Raw genomic sequence first — 14,561 nt, 5'->3', positions numbered from 1 at the left:
TTTGAATTTTGTGTCACAAGCCTAGTGTGTCACACATGACAAGTAATAAGATGTCTTCAAATAACGTTCACTTTCATTAAACCTAGTATGTCATACACCGACAAGTTATATATAACATGTCCTGAACTAACGTTAGCTGTCATAAGCCAAGTGTGCAGTGGCGGATTTAAGGTTGTGTGAGCCCAGTGGCTAATAATTTACATACAGTAAAATCTTGACAGTTATTGGTTTTTAACAAACTACGCACACTTTTCTGTCATCATAGCAATGTGCGTAAAAAACAACAAATTGCCAAATCGTTAGTCTTAACTAGTAATTTACGCACTTTCTTGTACTAGTGTTTTGTATATAAGAACCAAACCTATTTTTCTTTATAGATATTTGGATTAATTAAGTTTTTCTGCAATGTTTAAATATTTTTAAAAGTACATTTTAAAGAATATTCAACATTGTTTTACCATAGAATTTGGAACTAATGTATATCTCTTAAGATGTCCGAATATGGTGAAAAATTATTGTCTGTCCTGGAATAGCTAGGTGGTTAGTACGCTCGACTCGTAATCCGAGGGTCGCGGGTTCGAATCCCCGCCACACCAAACATGCTCGTCTTTTTCACCGTGAAGGCCTTATAATGTCACGGTCAATCTCACTGTTCGTTGGTAAAAGAGTAGCCCTAGAGTTAACGGTTTTTGACTTTCACACAGAGCTACACGAGCGCTAGCTGTCCTTAATTTAACAGTGTAAAACTAAAGGGAAGGTAGCTAGTCATCATCACCAACTTTTGGGCTAGTCTTTTATCAACTAAGAATGAGATTGCCCATAACATCACAACGTCCCACGGCTGAAAGGGCGAGCACGCTTGGTAGGATGGGGATTCAAACCCGTAACCCTGAGATTACGAATTGAATGCCTAACCACCTATCTACACTGGAATTTGTTGTTTTTTCAGCAATGGAACTCGAACAGAAATCGTCTAATCTTGATTTCTAATCTTGGTAAGCTAACCACTAGGTTTCACCCAGAGCGAATAGATATTATTGGAATTACGGCCAAAAATGTCGTTAACAGTAATGGTTCCCAACTAATGCATTCTAATTATGATAGTTTTCTGATATTGACTAGGAACGTTAAGTATCTTTTATCAGCCTGTCACGGAGACTAGTATCTTTAAATATCAAATTTCTTTCTCGTTCTGATTTTATTATTAGGTAGCTTGCTTCTGGTCACGAACAGTCCCGTCGAGAAGTATGAAGATGTCTTCCTTCTCACTAATCGTCACCAAACAACCTACGTTCGAAATAAAACCGGTAAAGAATCAATTTCATTCTAAACAGGATTTTATCAATCCTATTGTCATGTTACACACCAACAAGTGTCAGCGTCTTGAAACTCTAATCACCAACAAAGATCAATGTCTTCAAACTCTAATCACCAACAAAGGTCAGCGTCTTGAAACTCTAATCACCAACAAAGGTCAGCGTCTTGAAACTCTAATCACCAACAAAGGTCAGCGTCTTGAAACTCTAATCACCAACAAAGGTCAGCGTCTTGAAACTCTAATCACCAACAAAGGTCAGCGTCTTGAAACTCTAATCACCAACAAAGGTCATCGTCTTGAAACTCTAATCACCAACAAAGGTCAGCGTCTTGAAACTCTAATCACCAACAAAGAATCAATGTCTTGAAACTCTAATCACCAACAAAGGTCAATGTCTTGAAACTCTAATCACCAACAAAGGTCAGCGTCTTGAAACTCTAATCACCAACAAAGGTCAGCGTCTTGAAACTCTAATCACCAACAAAGGTCAATGTCTTGAAACTCTAATCACCAACAAAGGTCAGCGTCTTGAAACTCTAATCACCAACAAAGGTCAATGTCTTGAAACTCTAATCACCAACAAAGGTCAGCGTCTTGAAACTCTAATCACCAACAAAGGTCAGCGTCTTGAAACTCTAATCACCAACAAAGGTCAGCGTCTTGAAACTCTAATCACCAACAAAGGTCAGCGTCTTGAAACTCTAATCACCAACAAAGGTCAGCGTCTTGAAACTCTAATCACCAACAAAGGTCAGCGTCTTGAAACTCTAATCACAAACAAAGGTCAGCGTCTTGAAACTCTAATCACAAACAAAGGTCAGCGTCTTGAAACTCTAATCACAAACAAAGGTCAGCGTCTTGAAACTCTAATCATCAACAAAGGTCAGCGTCTTGAAACTCTAATCACCAACAAAGGTCAGCGTCTTGAAACTCTAATCACCAACAAAGGTCAGCGTCTTGAAACTCTAATCACCAACAAAGGTCAGCGTCTTGAAACTCTAATCACCAACAAAGGTCAGCGTCTTGAAACTCTAATCACCAACAAAGGTCAGCGTCTTGAAACTCTAATCACCAACAAAGGTCAGCGTCTTGAAACTCTAATCACCAACAAAGGTCAGCGTCTTGAAACTCTAATCACCAACAAAGGTCAGCGTCTTGAAACTCTAATCACCAACAAAGGTCAGCGTCTTGAAACTCTAATCACCAACAAAGGTCAGCGTCTTGAAACTCTAATCACCAACAAAGGTCAGCGTCTTGAAACTCTAATCACCAACAAAGGTCAGCGTCTTGAAACTCTAATCACCAACAAAGGTCAGCGTCTTGAAACTCTAATCACCAACAAAGGTCAGCGTCTTGAAACTCTAATCACCAACAAAGGTCAGCGTCTTGAAACTCTAATCACCAACAAAGGTCAGCGTCTTGAAACTCTAATCACCAACAAAGGTCAGCGTCTTGAAACTCTAATCACCAACAAAGGTCAGCGTCTTGAAACTCTAATCACCAACAAAGGTCAGCGTCTTGAAACTCTAATCACCAACAAAGGTCAGCGTCTTGAAACTCTAATCACCAACAAAGGTCAGCGTCTTGAAACTCTAATCACCAACAAAGGTCAGCGTCTTGAAACTCTAATCACCAACAAAGGTCAGCGTCTTGAAACTCTAATCACCAACAAAGGTCAGCGTCTTGAAACTCTAATCACCAACAAAGGTCAGCGTCTTGAAACTCTAATCACCAACAAAGGTCAGCGTCTTGAAACTCTAATCACCAACAAAGGTCAGCGTCTTGAAACTCTAATCACCAACAAAGGTCAGCGTCTTGAAACTCTAATCACCAACAAAGGTCAGCGTCTTGAAACTCTAATCACCAACAAAGGTCAGCGTCTTGAAACTCTAATCACCAACAAAGGTCAGCGTCTTGAAACTCTAATCACCAACAAAGGTCAGCGTCTTGAAACTCTAATCACCAACAAAGGTCAGCGTCTTGAAACTCTAATCACCAACAAAGGTCAGCGTCTTGAAACTCTAATCACCAACAAAGGTCAGCGTCTTGAAACTCTAATCACCAACAAAGGTCAGCGTCTTGAAACTCTAATCACCAACAAAGGTCAGCGTCTTGAAACTCTAATCACCAACAAAGGTCAGCGTCTTGAAACTCTAATCACCAACAAAGGTCAGCGTCTTGAAACTCTAATCACCAACAAAGGTCAATGTCTTGAAACTCTAATCACCAACAAAGGTCAGCGTCTTGAAACTCTAATCACCAACAAAGGTCAGCGTCTTGAAACTCTAATCACCAACAAAGGTCAGCGTCTTGAAACTCTAATCACCAACAAAGGTCAGCGTCTTGAAACTCTAATCACCAACAAAGGTCAGCGTCTTGAAACTCTAATCACCAACAAAGGTCAGCGTCTTGAAACTCTAATCACCAACAAAGGTCAGCGTCTTGAAACTCTAATCACCAACAAAGGTCAGCGTCTTGAAACTCTAATCACCAACAAAGGTCAGCGTCTTGAAACTCTAATCACCAACAAAGGTCAGCGTCTTGAAACTCTAATCACCAACAAAGGTCAGCGTCTTGAAACTCTAATCACCAACAAAGGTCAGCGTCTTGAAACTCTAATCACCAACAAAGGTCAGCGTCTTGAAACTCTAATCACCAACAAAGGTCAGCGTCTTGAAACTCTAATCACCAACAAAGGTCAGCGTCTTGAAACTCTAATCACCAACAAAGGTCAGCGTCTTGAAACTCTAATCACCAACAAAGGTCAGCGTCTTGAAACTCTAATCACCAACAAAGGTCAGCGTCTTGAAACTCTAATCACCAACAAAGGTCAGCGTCTTGAAACTCTAATCACCAACAAAGGTCAGCGTCTTGAAACTCTAATCACCAACAAAGGTCAGCGTCTTGAAACTCTAATCACCAACAAAGGTCAGCGTCTTGAAACTCTAATCACCAACAAAGGTCAGCGTCTTGAAACTCTAATCACCAACAAAGGTCAATGTCTTGAAACTCTAATCACCAACAAAGGTCAGCGTCTTGAAACTCTAATCACCAACAAAGGTCAGCGTCTTGAAACTCTAATCACCAACAAAGGTCAGCGTCTTGAAACTCTAATCACCAACAAAGGTCAGCGTCTTGAAACTCTAATCACCAACAAAGGTCAGCGTCTTGAAACTCTAATCACCAACAAAGGTCAGCGTCTTGAAACTCTAATCACCAACAAAGGTCAGCGTCTTGAAACTCTAATCACCAACAAAGGTCAGCGTCTTGAAACTCTAATCACCAACAAAGGTCAGCGTCTTGAAACTCTAATCACCAACAAAGGTCAGCGTCTTGAAACTCTAATCACCAACAAAGGTCAGCGTCTTGAAACTCTAATCACCAACAAAGGTCAGCGTCTTGAAACTCTAATCACCAACAAAGGTCAGCGTCTTGAAACTCTAATCACCAACAAAGGTCAGCGTCTTGAAACTCTAATCACCAACAAAGGTCAGCGTCTTGAAACTCTAATCACCAACAAAGGTCAGCGTCTTGAAACTCTAATCACCAACAAAGGTCAGCGTCTTGAAACTCTAATCACCAACAAAGGTCAGCGTCTTGAAACTCTAATCACCAACAAAGGTCAGCGTCTTGAAACTCTAATCACCAACAAAGGTCAGCGTCTTGAAACTCTAATCACCAACAAAGGTCAGCGTCTTGAAACTCTAATCACCAACAAAGGTCAGCGTCTTGAAACTCTAATCACCAACAAAGGTCAGCGTCTTGAAACTCTAATCACCAACAAAGGTCAGCGTCTTGAAACTCTAATCACCAACAAAGGTCAGCGTCTTGAAACTCTAATCACCAACAAAGGTCAGCGTCTTGAAACTCTAATCACCAACAAAGGTCAGCGTCTTGAAACTCTAATCACCAACAAAGGTCAGCGTCTTGAAACTCTAATCACCAACAAAGGTCAGCGTCTTGAAACTCTAATCACCAACAAAGGTCAGCGTCTTGAAACTCTAATCACCAACAAAGGTCAGCGTCTTGAAACTCTAATCACCAACAAAGGTCAGCGTCTTGAAACTCTAATCACCAACAAAGGTCAGCGTCTTGAAACTCTAATCACCAACAAAGGTCAGCGTCTTGAAACTCTAATCACCAACAAAGGTCAGCGTCTTGAAACTCTAATCACCAACAAAGGTCAGCGTCTTGAAACTCTAATCACCAACAAAGGTCAGCGTCTTGAAACTCTAATCACCAACAAAGGTCAGCGTCTTGAAACTCTAATCACCAACAAAGGTCAGCGTCTTGAAACTCTAATCACCAACAAAGGTCAGCGTCTTGAAACTCTAATCACCAACAAAGGTCAGCGTCTTGAAACTCTAATCACCAACAAAGGTCAGCGTCTTGAAACTCTAATCACCAACAAAGGTCAGCGTCTTGAAACTCTAATCACCAACAAAGGTCAGCGTCTTGAAACTCTAATCACCAACAAAGGTCAGCGTCTTGAAACTCTAATCACCAACAAAGGTCAGCGTCTTGAAACTCTAATCACCAACAAAGGTCAGCGTCTTGAAACTCTAATCACCAACAAAGGTCAGCGTCTTGAAACTCTAATCACCAACAAAGGTCAGCGTCTTGAAACTCTAATCACCAACAAAGGTCAGCGTCTTGAAACTCTAATCACCAACAAAGGTCAGCGTCTTGAAACTCTAATCACCAACAAAGGTCAGCGTCTTGAAACTCTAATCACCAACAAAGGTCAGCGTCTTGAAACTCTAATCACCAACAAAGGTCAGCGTCTTGAAACTCTAATCACCAACAAAGGTCAGCGTCTTGAAACTCTAATCACCAACAAAGGTCAGCGTCTTGAAACTCTAATCACCAACAAAGGTCAGCGTCTTGAAACTCTAATCACCAACAAAGGTCAGCGTCTTGAAACTCTAATCACCAACAAAGGTCAGCGTCTTGAAACTCTAATCACCAACAAAGGTCAGCGTCTTGAAACTCTAATCACCAACAAAGGTCAGCGTCTTGAAACTCTAATCACCAACAAAGGTCAGCGTCTTGAAACTCTAATCACCAACAAAGGTCAGCGTCTTGAAACTCTAATCACCAACAAAGGTCAGCGTCTTGAAACTCTAATCACCAACAAAGGTCAGCGTCTTGAAACTCTAATCACCAACAAAGGTCAGCGTCTTGAAACTCTAATCACCAACAAAGGTCAGCGTCTTGAAACTCTAATCACCAACAAAGGTCAGCGTCTTGAAACTCTAATCACCAACAAAGGTCAGCGTCTTGAAACTCTAATCACCAACAAAGGTCAGCGTCTTGAAACTCTAATCACCAACAAAGGTCAGCGTCTTGAAACTCTAATCACCAACAAAGGTCAGCGTCTTGAAACTCTAATCACCAACAAAGGTCAGCGTCTTGAAACTCTAATCACCAACAAAGGTCAGCGTCTTGAAACTCTAATCACCAACAAAGGTCAGCGTCTTGAAACTCTAATCACCAACAAAGGTCAGCGTCTTGAAACTCTAATCACCAACAAAGGTCAGCGTCTTGAAACTCTAATCACCAACAAAGGTCAGCGTCTTGAAACTCTAATCACCAACAAAGGTCAGCGTCTTGAAACTCTAATCACCAACAAAGGTCAGCGTCTTGAAACTCTAATCACCAACAAAGGTCAGCGTCTTGAAACTCTAATCACCAACAAAGGTCAGCGTCTTGAAACTCTAATCACCAACAAAGGTCAGCGTCTTGAAACTCTAATCACCAACAAAGGTCAATGTCTTGAAACTCTAATCACCAACAAAGGTCAGCGTCTTGAAACTCTAATCACCAACAAAGGTCAGCGTCTTGAAACTCTAATCACCAACAAAGGTCAGCGTCTTGAAACTCTAATCACCAACAAAGGTCAGCGTCTTGAAACTCTAATCACTAACAAAGGTCAGCGTCTTGAAACTCTAATCACCAACAAAGGTCAGCGTCTTGAAACTCTAATCACCAACAAAGGTCAGCGTCTTGAAACTCTAATCACCAACAAAGGTCAGCGTCTTGAAACTCTAATCACCAACAAAGGTCAGCGTCTTGAAACTCTAATCACCAACAAAGGTCAGCGTCTTGAAACTCTAATCACCAACAAAGGTCAGCGTCTTGAAACTCTAATCACCAACAAAGGTCAGCGTCTTGAAACTCTAATCACCAACAAAGGTCAGCGTCTTGAAACTCTAATCACCAACAAAGGTCAGCGTCTTGAAACTCTAATCACCAACAAAAGTCAGCGTCTTGAAACTCTAATCACCAACAAAGGTCAGCGTCTTGAAACTCTAATCACCAACAAAGGTCAGCGTCTTGAAACTCTAATCACCAACAAAGGTCAGCGTCTTGAAACTCTAATCACCAACAAAGGTCAGCGTCTTGAAACTCTAATCACCAACAAAGGTCAGCGTCTTGAAACTCTAATCACCAACAAAGGTCAGCGTCTTGAAACTCTAATCACCAACAAAGGTCAGCGTCTTGAAACTCTAATCACCAACAAAGGTCAGCGTCTTGAAACTCTAATCACCAACAAAGGTCAGCGTCTTGAAACTCTAATCACCAACAAAGGTCAGCGTCTTGAAACTCTAATCACCAACAAAGGTCAGCGTCTTGAAACTCTAATCACCAACAAAGGTCAGCGTCTTGAAACTCTAATCACCAACAAAGGTCAGCGTCTTGAAACTCTAATCACCAACAAAGGTCAGCGTCTTGAAACTCTAATCACCAACAAAGGTCAGCGTCTTGAAACTCTAATCACCAACAAAGGTCAGCGTCTTGAAACTCTAATCACCAACAAAGGTCAGCGTCTTGAAACTCTAATCACCAACAAAGGTCAGCGTCTTGAAACTCTAATCACTAACAAAGGTCAGCGTCTTGAAACTCTAATCACCAACAAAGGTCAGCGTCTTGAAACTCTAATCACCAACAAAGGTCAGCGTCTTGAAACTCTAATCACCAACAAAGGTCAGCGTCTTGAAACTCTAATCACCAACAAAGGTCAGCGTCTTGAAACTCTAATCACCAACAAAGGTCAGCGTCTTGAAACTCTAATCACCAACAAAGGTCAGCGTCTTGAAACTCTAATCACCAACAAAGGTCAGCGTCTTGAAACTCTAATCACCAACAAAGGTCAGCGTCTTGAAACTCTAATCACCAACAAAGGTCAGCGTCTTGAAACTCTAATCACCAAAACAAAGGTCAGCGTCTTGAAACTCTAATCACCAACAAAGGTCAGCGTCTTGAAACTCTAATCACCAACAAAGGTCAGCGTCTTGAAACTCTAATCACCAACAAAGGTCAGCGTCTTGAAACTCTAATCACCAACAAAGGTCAGCGTCTTGAAACTCTAATCACCAACAAAGGTCAGCGTCTTGAAACTCTAATCACCAACAAAGGTCAGCGTCTTGAAACTCTAATCACCAACAAAGGTCAGCGTCTTGAAACTCTAATCACCAACAAAGGTCAGCGTCTTGAAACTCTAATCACCAACAAAGGTCAGCGTCTTGAAACTCTAATCACCAACAAAGGTCAGCGTCTTGAAACTCTAATCACCAACAAAGGTCAGCGTCTTGAAACTCTAATCACCAACAAAGGTCAGCGTCTTGAAACTCTAATCACCAACAAAGGTCAGCGTCTTGAAACTCTAATCACCAACAAAGGTCAGCGTCTTGAAACTCTAATCACCAACAAAGGTCAGCGTCTTCAAACTCTAATCACCAACAAAGGTCAGCGTCTTGAAACTCTAATCACCAACAAAGGTCAGCGTCTTGAAACTCTAATCACCAACAAAGGTCAGCGTCTTGAAACTCTAATCACCAACAAAGGTCAGCGTCTTGAAACTCTAATCACCAACAAAGGTCAGCGTCTTGAAACTCTAATCACCAACAAAGGTCAGCGTCTTGAAACTCTAATCACCAACAAAGGTCAGCGTCTTGAAACTCTAATCACCAACAAAGGTCAGCGTCTTGAAACTCTAATCACCAACAAAGGTCAGCGTCTTGAAACTCTAATCACCAACAAAGGTCAGCGTCTTGAAACTCTAATCACCAACAAAGGTCAGCGTCTTGAAACTCTAATCACCAACAAAGGTCAGCGTCTTGAAACTCTAATCACCAACAAAGGTCAGCGTCTTGAAACTCTAATCACCAACAAAGGTCAGCGTCTTGAAACTCTAATCACCAACAAAGGTCAGCGTCTTGAAACTCTAATCACCAACAAAGGTCAGCGTCTTGAAACTCTAATCACCAACAAAGGTCAGCGTCTTGAAACTCTAATCACCAACAAAGGTCAGCGTCTTGAAACTCTAATCACCAACAAAGGTCACCGTCTTGAAACTCTAATCACCAACAAAGGTCAGCGTCTTGAAACTCTAATCACTAACAAAGGTCATCGTCTTGAAACTCTAATCACCAACAAAGGTCATCGTCTTGAAACTCTAATCACTAACAAAGGTCAGCGTCTTGAAACTCTAATCACCAACAAAGGTCAGCGTCTTGAAACTCTAAGTATCAACAAAGGTCAATGTCTTCAAACTCTAATCACCAACAAAGGTCAGCGTCTTGAAACTCTAATCACCAACAAAGGTCAGCGTCTTGAAACTCTAATCACCAACAAAGGTCAGCGTCTTGAAACTCTAATCACCAACAAAGGTCAGCGTCTTGAAACTCTAATCACCAACAAAGGTCAGCGTCTTGAAACTCTAATCACCAACAAAGGTCAAGGTCAGCGTCTTGAAACTCTAATCACCAACAAAGGTCAATGTCTTGAAACTCTAATCACCAACAAAGGTCAATGTCTTGAAACTCTAATCACCAACAAAGGTCAGCGTCTTGAAACTCTAATCACCAACAAAGGTCAGCGTCTTGAAACTCTAATCACCAACAAAGGTCAGCGTCTTGAAACTCTAATCACCAACAAAGGTCAGCGTCTTGAAACTCTAATCACCAACAAAGGTCAGCGTCTTGAAACTCTAATCACCAACAAAGGTCAGCGTCTTGAAACTCTAATCACCAACAAAGGTCAGCGTCTTGAAACTCTAATCACCAACAAAGGTCAGCGTCTTGAAACTCTAATCACCAACAAAGGTCAGCGTCTTGAAACTCTAATCACCAACAAAGGTCAGCGTCTTGAAACTCTAATCACCAACAAAGGTCAGCGTCTTGAAACTCTAATCACAAACAAAGGTCAGCGTCTTGAAACTCTAATCACCAACAAAGGTCAGCGTCTTGAAACTCTAATCACCAACAAAGGTCAGCGTCTTGAAACTCTAATCATCAACAAGGTCAGCGTCTTGAAACTCTAATCACCAACAAAGGTCAGCGTCTTGAAACTCTAATCACCAACAAAGGTCAGCGTCTTGAAACTCTAATCACCAACAAAGGTCAGCGTCTTGAAACTCTAATCACCAACAAAGGTCAGCGTCTTGAAACTCTAATCACCAACAAAGGTCATCGTCTTGAAACTCTAATCACCAACAAAGGTCAGCGTCTTGAAACTCTAATCACCAACAAAGGTCAGCGTCTTGAAACTCTAATCACCAACATCGTCTTGAAAGGTCAACAAGGTCGTCTTGAAACTCTAATCACCAACAAAGGTCAGCGTCTTGAAACTCTAATCACCAACAAAGGTCAGCGTCTTGAAACTCTAATCACCAACAAAGGTCAGCGTCTTGAAACTCTAATCACCAACAAAGGTCAGCGTCTTGAAACTCTAATCACCAACAAAGGTCAGCGTCTTGAAACTCTAATCACCAACAAAGGTCAGCGTCTTGAAACTCTAATCACCAACAAAGGTCAGCGTCTTGAAACTCTAATCACCAACAAAGGTCAGCGTCTTGAAACTCTAATCACCAACAAAGGTCAGCGTCTTGAAACTCTAATCACCAACAAAGGTCAGCGTCTTGAAACTCTAATCACCAACAAAGGTCAGCGTCTTGAAACTCTAATCACCAACAAAGGTCAGCGTCTTGAAACTCTAATCACCAACAAAGGTCAGCGTCTTGAAACTCTAATCACCAACAAAGGTCAGCGTCTTGAAACTCTAATCACCAACAAAGGTCAGCGTCTTGAAACTCTAATCACCAACAAAGGTCAGCGTCTTGAAACTCTAATCACCAACAAAGGTCAGCGTCTTGAAACTCTAATCACCAACAAAGGTCAGCGTCTTGAAACTCTAATCACCAACAAAGGTCAATGTCTTGAAACTCTAATCACCAACAAAGGTCAGCGTCTTGAAACTCTAATCACCAACAAAGGTCAATGTCTTGAAACTCTAATCACCAACAAAGGTCAGCGTCTTGAAACTCTAATCACCAACAAAGGTCAGCGTCTTGAAACTCTAATCACCAACAAAGGTCAGCGTCTTGAAACTCTAATCACCAACAAAGGTCAGCGTCTTGAAACTCTAATCACCAACAAAGGTCAGCGTCTTGAAACTCTAATCACCAACAAAGGTCAGCGTCTTGAAACTCTAATCACCAACAAAGGTCAGCGTCTTGAAACTCTAATCACCAACAAAGGTCAGCGTCTTGAAACTCTAATCACCAACAAAGGTCAGCGTCTTGAAACTCTAATCACCAACAAAGGTCAGCGTCTTGAAACTCTAATCACCAACAAAGGTCAGCGTCTTGAAACTCTAATCACCAACAAAGGTCAGCGTCTTGAAACTCTAATCACCAACAAAGGTCAGCGTCTTGAAACTCTAATCACCAACAAAGGTCAGCGTCTTGAAACTCTAATCACCAACAAAGGTCAGCGTCTTGAAACTCTAATCACCAACAAAGGTCAGCGTCTTGAAACTCTAATCACCAACAAAGGTCAATGTCTTGAAACTCTAATCACCAACAAAGGTCAGCGTCTTGAAACTCTAATCACCAACAAAGGTCAGCGTCTTGAAACTCTAATCACCAACAAAGGTCAGCGTCTTGAAACTCTAATCACCAACAAAGGTCAGCGTCTTGAAACTCTAATCACTAACAAAGGTCAGCGTCTTGAAACTCTAATCACCAACAAAGGTCAGCGTCTTGAAACTCTAATCACCAACAAAGGTCAGCGTCTTGAAACTCTAATCACCAACAAAGGTCAGCGTCTTGAAACTCTAATCACCAACAAAGGTCAGCGTCTTGAAACTCTAATCACCAACAAAGGTCAGCGTCTTGAAACTCTAAGCATCAACAAAGGTCAGCGTCTTGAAACTCTAATCACCAACAAAGGTCAGCGTCTTGAAACTCTAATCACCAACAAAGGTCAGCGTCTTGAAACTCTAATCACCAACAAAGGTCAGCGTCTTGTCTAATCTTGAAACTAATCACCAACAAGGTCAATGTCTTGAAACTCTAATCACCAACAAAGGTCAGCGTCTTAAAACTCTAATCACCAACAAAGGTCAGCGTCTTGAAACTCTAATCACCAACAAAGGTCAGCGTCTTGAAACTCTAATCACCAACAAAGGTCAGCGTCTTAAAACTCTAATCACCAACAAAGGTCAGCGTCTTAAAACTCTAATCAACAAAGGTCAGCGTCTTGAAACTCTAATCACCAACAAAGGTCAGCGTCTTGAAACTCTAATCACTAACAAAGGTCAGCGTCTTGAAACTCTAATCACCAACAAAGGTCAGCGTCTTGAAACTCTAATCATCAACAAAGGTCAGCGTCTTGAAACTCTAATCACCAACAAAACTTGAAACTCTAATCACCAACAAAGGTCAGCGTCTTGAAACTCTAATCACTAACAAAGGTCAGCGTCTTGAAACTCTAATCACCAACAAAGGTCAGCGTCTTGAAACTCTAATCACCAACAAAGGTCAGCGTCTTGAAACTCTAATCACCAACAAAGGTCAGCGTCTTGAAACTCTAATCACCAACAAAGGTCAGCGTCTTGAAACTCTAATCACCAACAAAGGTCAGCGTCTTGAAACTCTAATCACCAACAAAGGTCAGCGTCTTGAAACTCTAATCACCAACAAAGGTCAGCGTCTTGAAACTCTAATCACCAACAAAGGTCAGCGTCTTGAAACTCTAATCACCAACAAAGGTCAGCGTCTTGAAACTCTAATCACCAACAAAGGTCAGCGTCTTGAAACTCTAATCACCAACAAAGGTCAGCGTCTTGAAACTCTAATCACCAACAAAGGTCAGCGTCTTGAAACTCTAATCACCAACAAAGGTCAGCGTCTTGAAACTCTAATCACCAACAAAGGTCAGCGTCTTGAAACTCTAATCACCAACAAAGGTCAGCGTCTTGAAACTCTAATCACCAACAAAGGTCAGCGTCTTGAAACTCTAATCACCAACAAAGGTCAGCGTCTTGAAACTCTAATCACCAACAAAGGTCAGCGTCTTGAAACTCTAATCACCAACAAAGGTCAGCGTCTTGAAACTCTAATCACCAACAAAGGTCAGCGTCTTGAAACTCTAATCACCAACAAAGGTCAGCGTCTTGAAACTCTAATCACCAACAAAGGTCAGCGTCTTGAAACTCTAATCACCAACAAAGGTCAGCGTCTTGAAACTCTAATCACCAACAAAGGTCAGCGTCTTGAAACTCTAATCACCAACAAAGGTCAGCGTCTTGAAACTCTAATCACCAACAAAGGTCAGCGTCTTGAAACTCTAATCACTAACAAAGGTCAGCGTCTTGAAACTCTAATCACCAACAAAGGTCAGCGTCTTGAAACTCTAATCACCAACAAAAGGTCAGCGTCTTGAAACTCTAATCACCAACAAAGGTCAGCGTCTTGAAACTCTAATCATCAACAAAGGTCAGCGTCTTGAAACTCTAATCACCAACAAAGGTCAGCGTCTTGAAGACTTGAAACTCTAATCACTAACAAAGGTCAGCGTCTTGAAACTCTAATAAAAGGTCACCGTCTTGAAACTGTAATCACCAACAAAGGTCATCGTCTTGAAACTCTGATTAACAAAGGTCATCGTCTTGAAACTCTAATCACCAACAAAGGTCAGCGTCTTGAAACTCTAATCACTAACAAAGGTCAGAGTCTTGAAAGTCTAATCACCAGCAAAGGTCAGCGTCTTGAAACTCTAATCACCAAGAAAGGTCAGCGTCTTGAAACTCTAATCACTTACAAAGGTCAGCGACTTGAAACTCGAAGCACCAACAAAGATCAGCGTCTTGAAACTCTAACATTTTACTTTTAATTCTAACTAATCACCCTTCACCTGTTTCCTTGATGAAATATTTCACAAAATTTATGTAAATTTGT

General features: G+C 41.4%; 1 protein-coding gene across 1 annotated transcript in view; it reads left to right on the top strand.

Annotated features, from left to right (window-relative positions):
* Positions 1-14,561, top strand: part of LOC143249230 (uncharacterized) — a 95,011-nt gene that overhangs the window by 25,378 nt on the left and 55,072 nt on the right. The window lies entirely within an intron of this gene.

The sequence above is a fragment of the Tachypleus tridentatus genome, chromosome 4 (assembly GCF_004210375.1).
Source record: "Tachypleus tridentatus isolate NWPU-2018 chromosome 4, ASM421037v1, whole genome shotgun sequence".
NCBI classification, from domain to species: Eukaryota; Metazoa; Arthropoda; class Merostomata; order Xiphosura; family Limulidae; genus Tachypleus; species Tachypleus tridentatus.
Note: the sequence above shows the minus strand (reverse complement) of the source record. Positions and strands in the feature narration are given on the sequence as shown.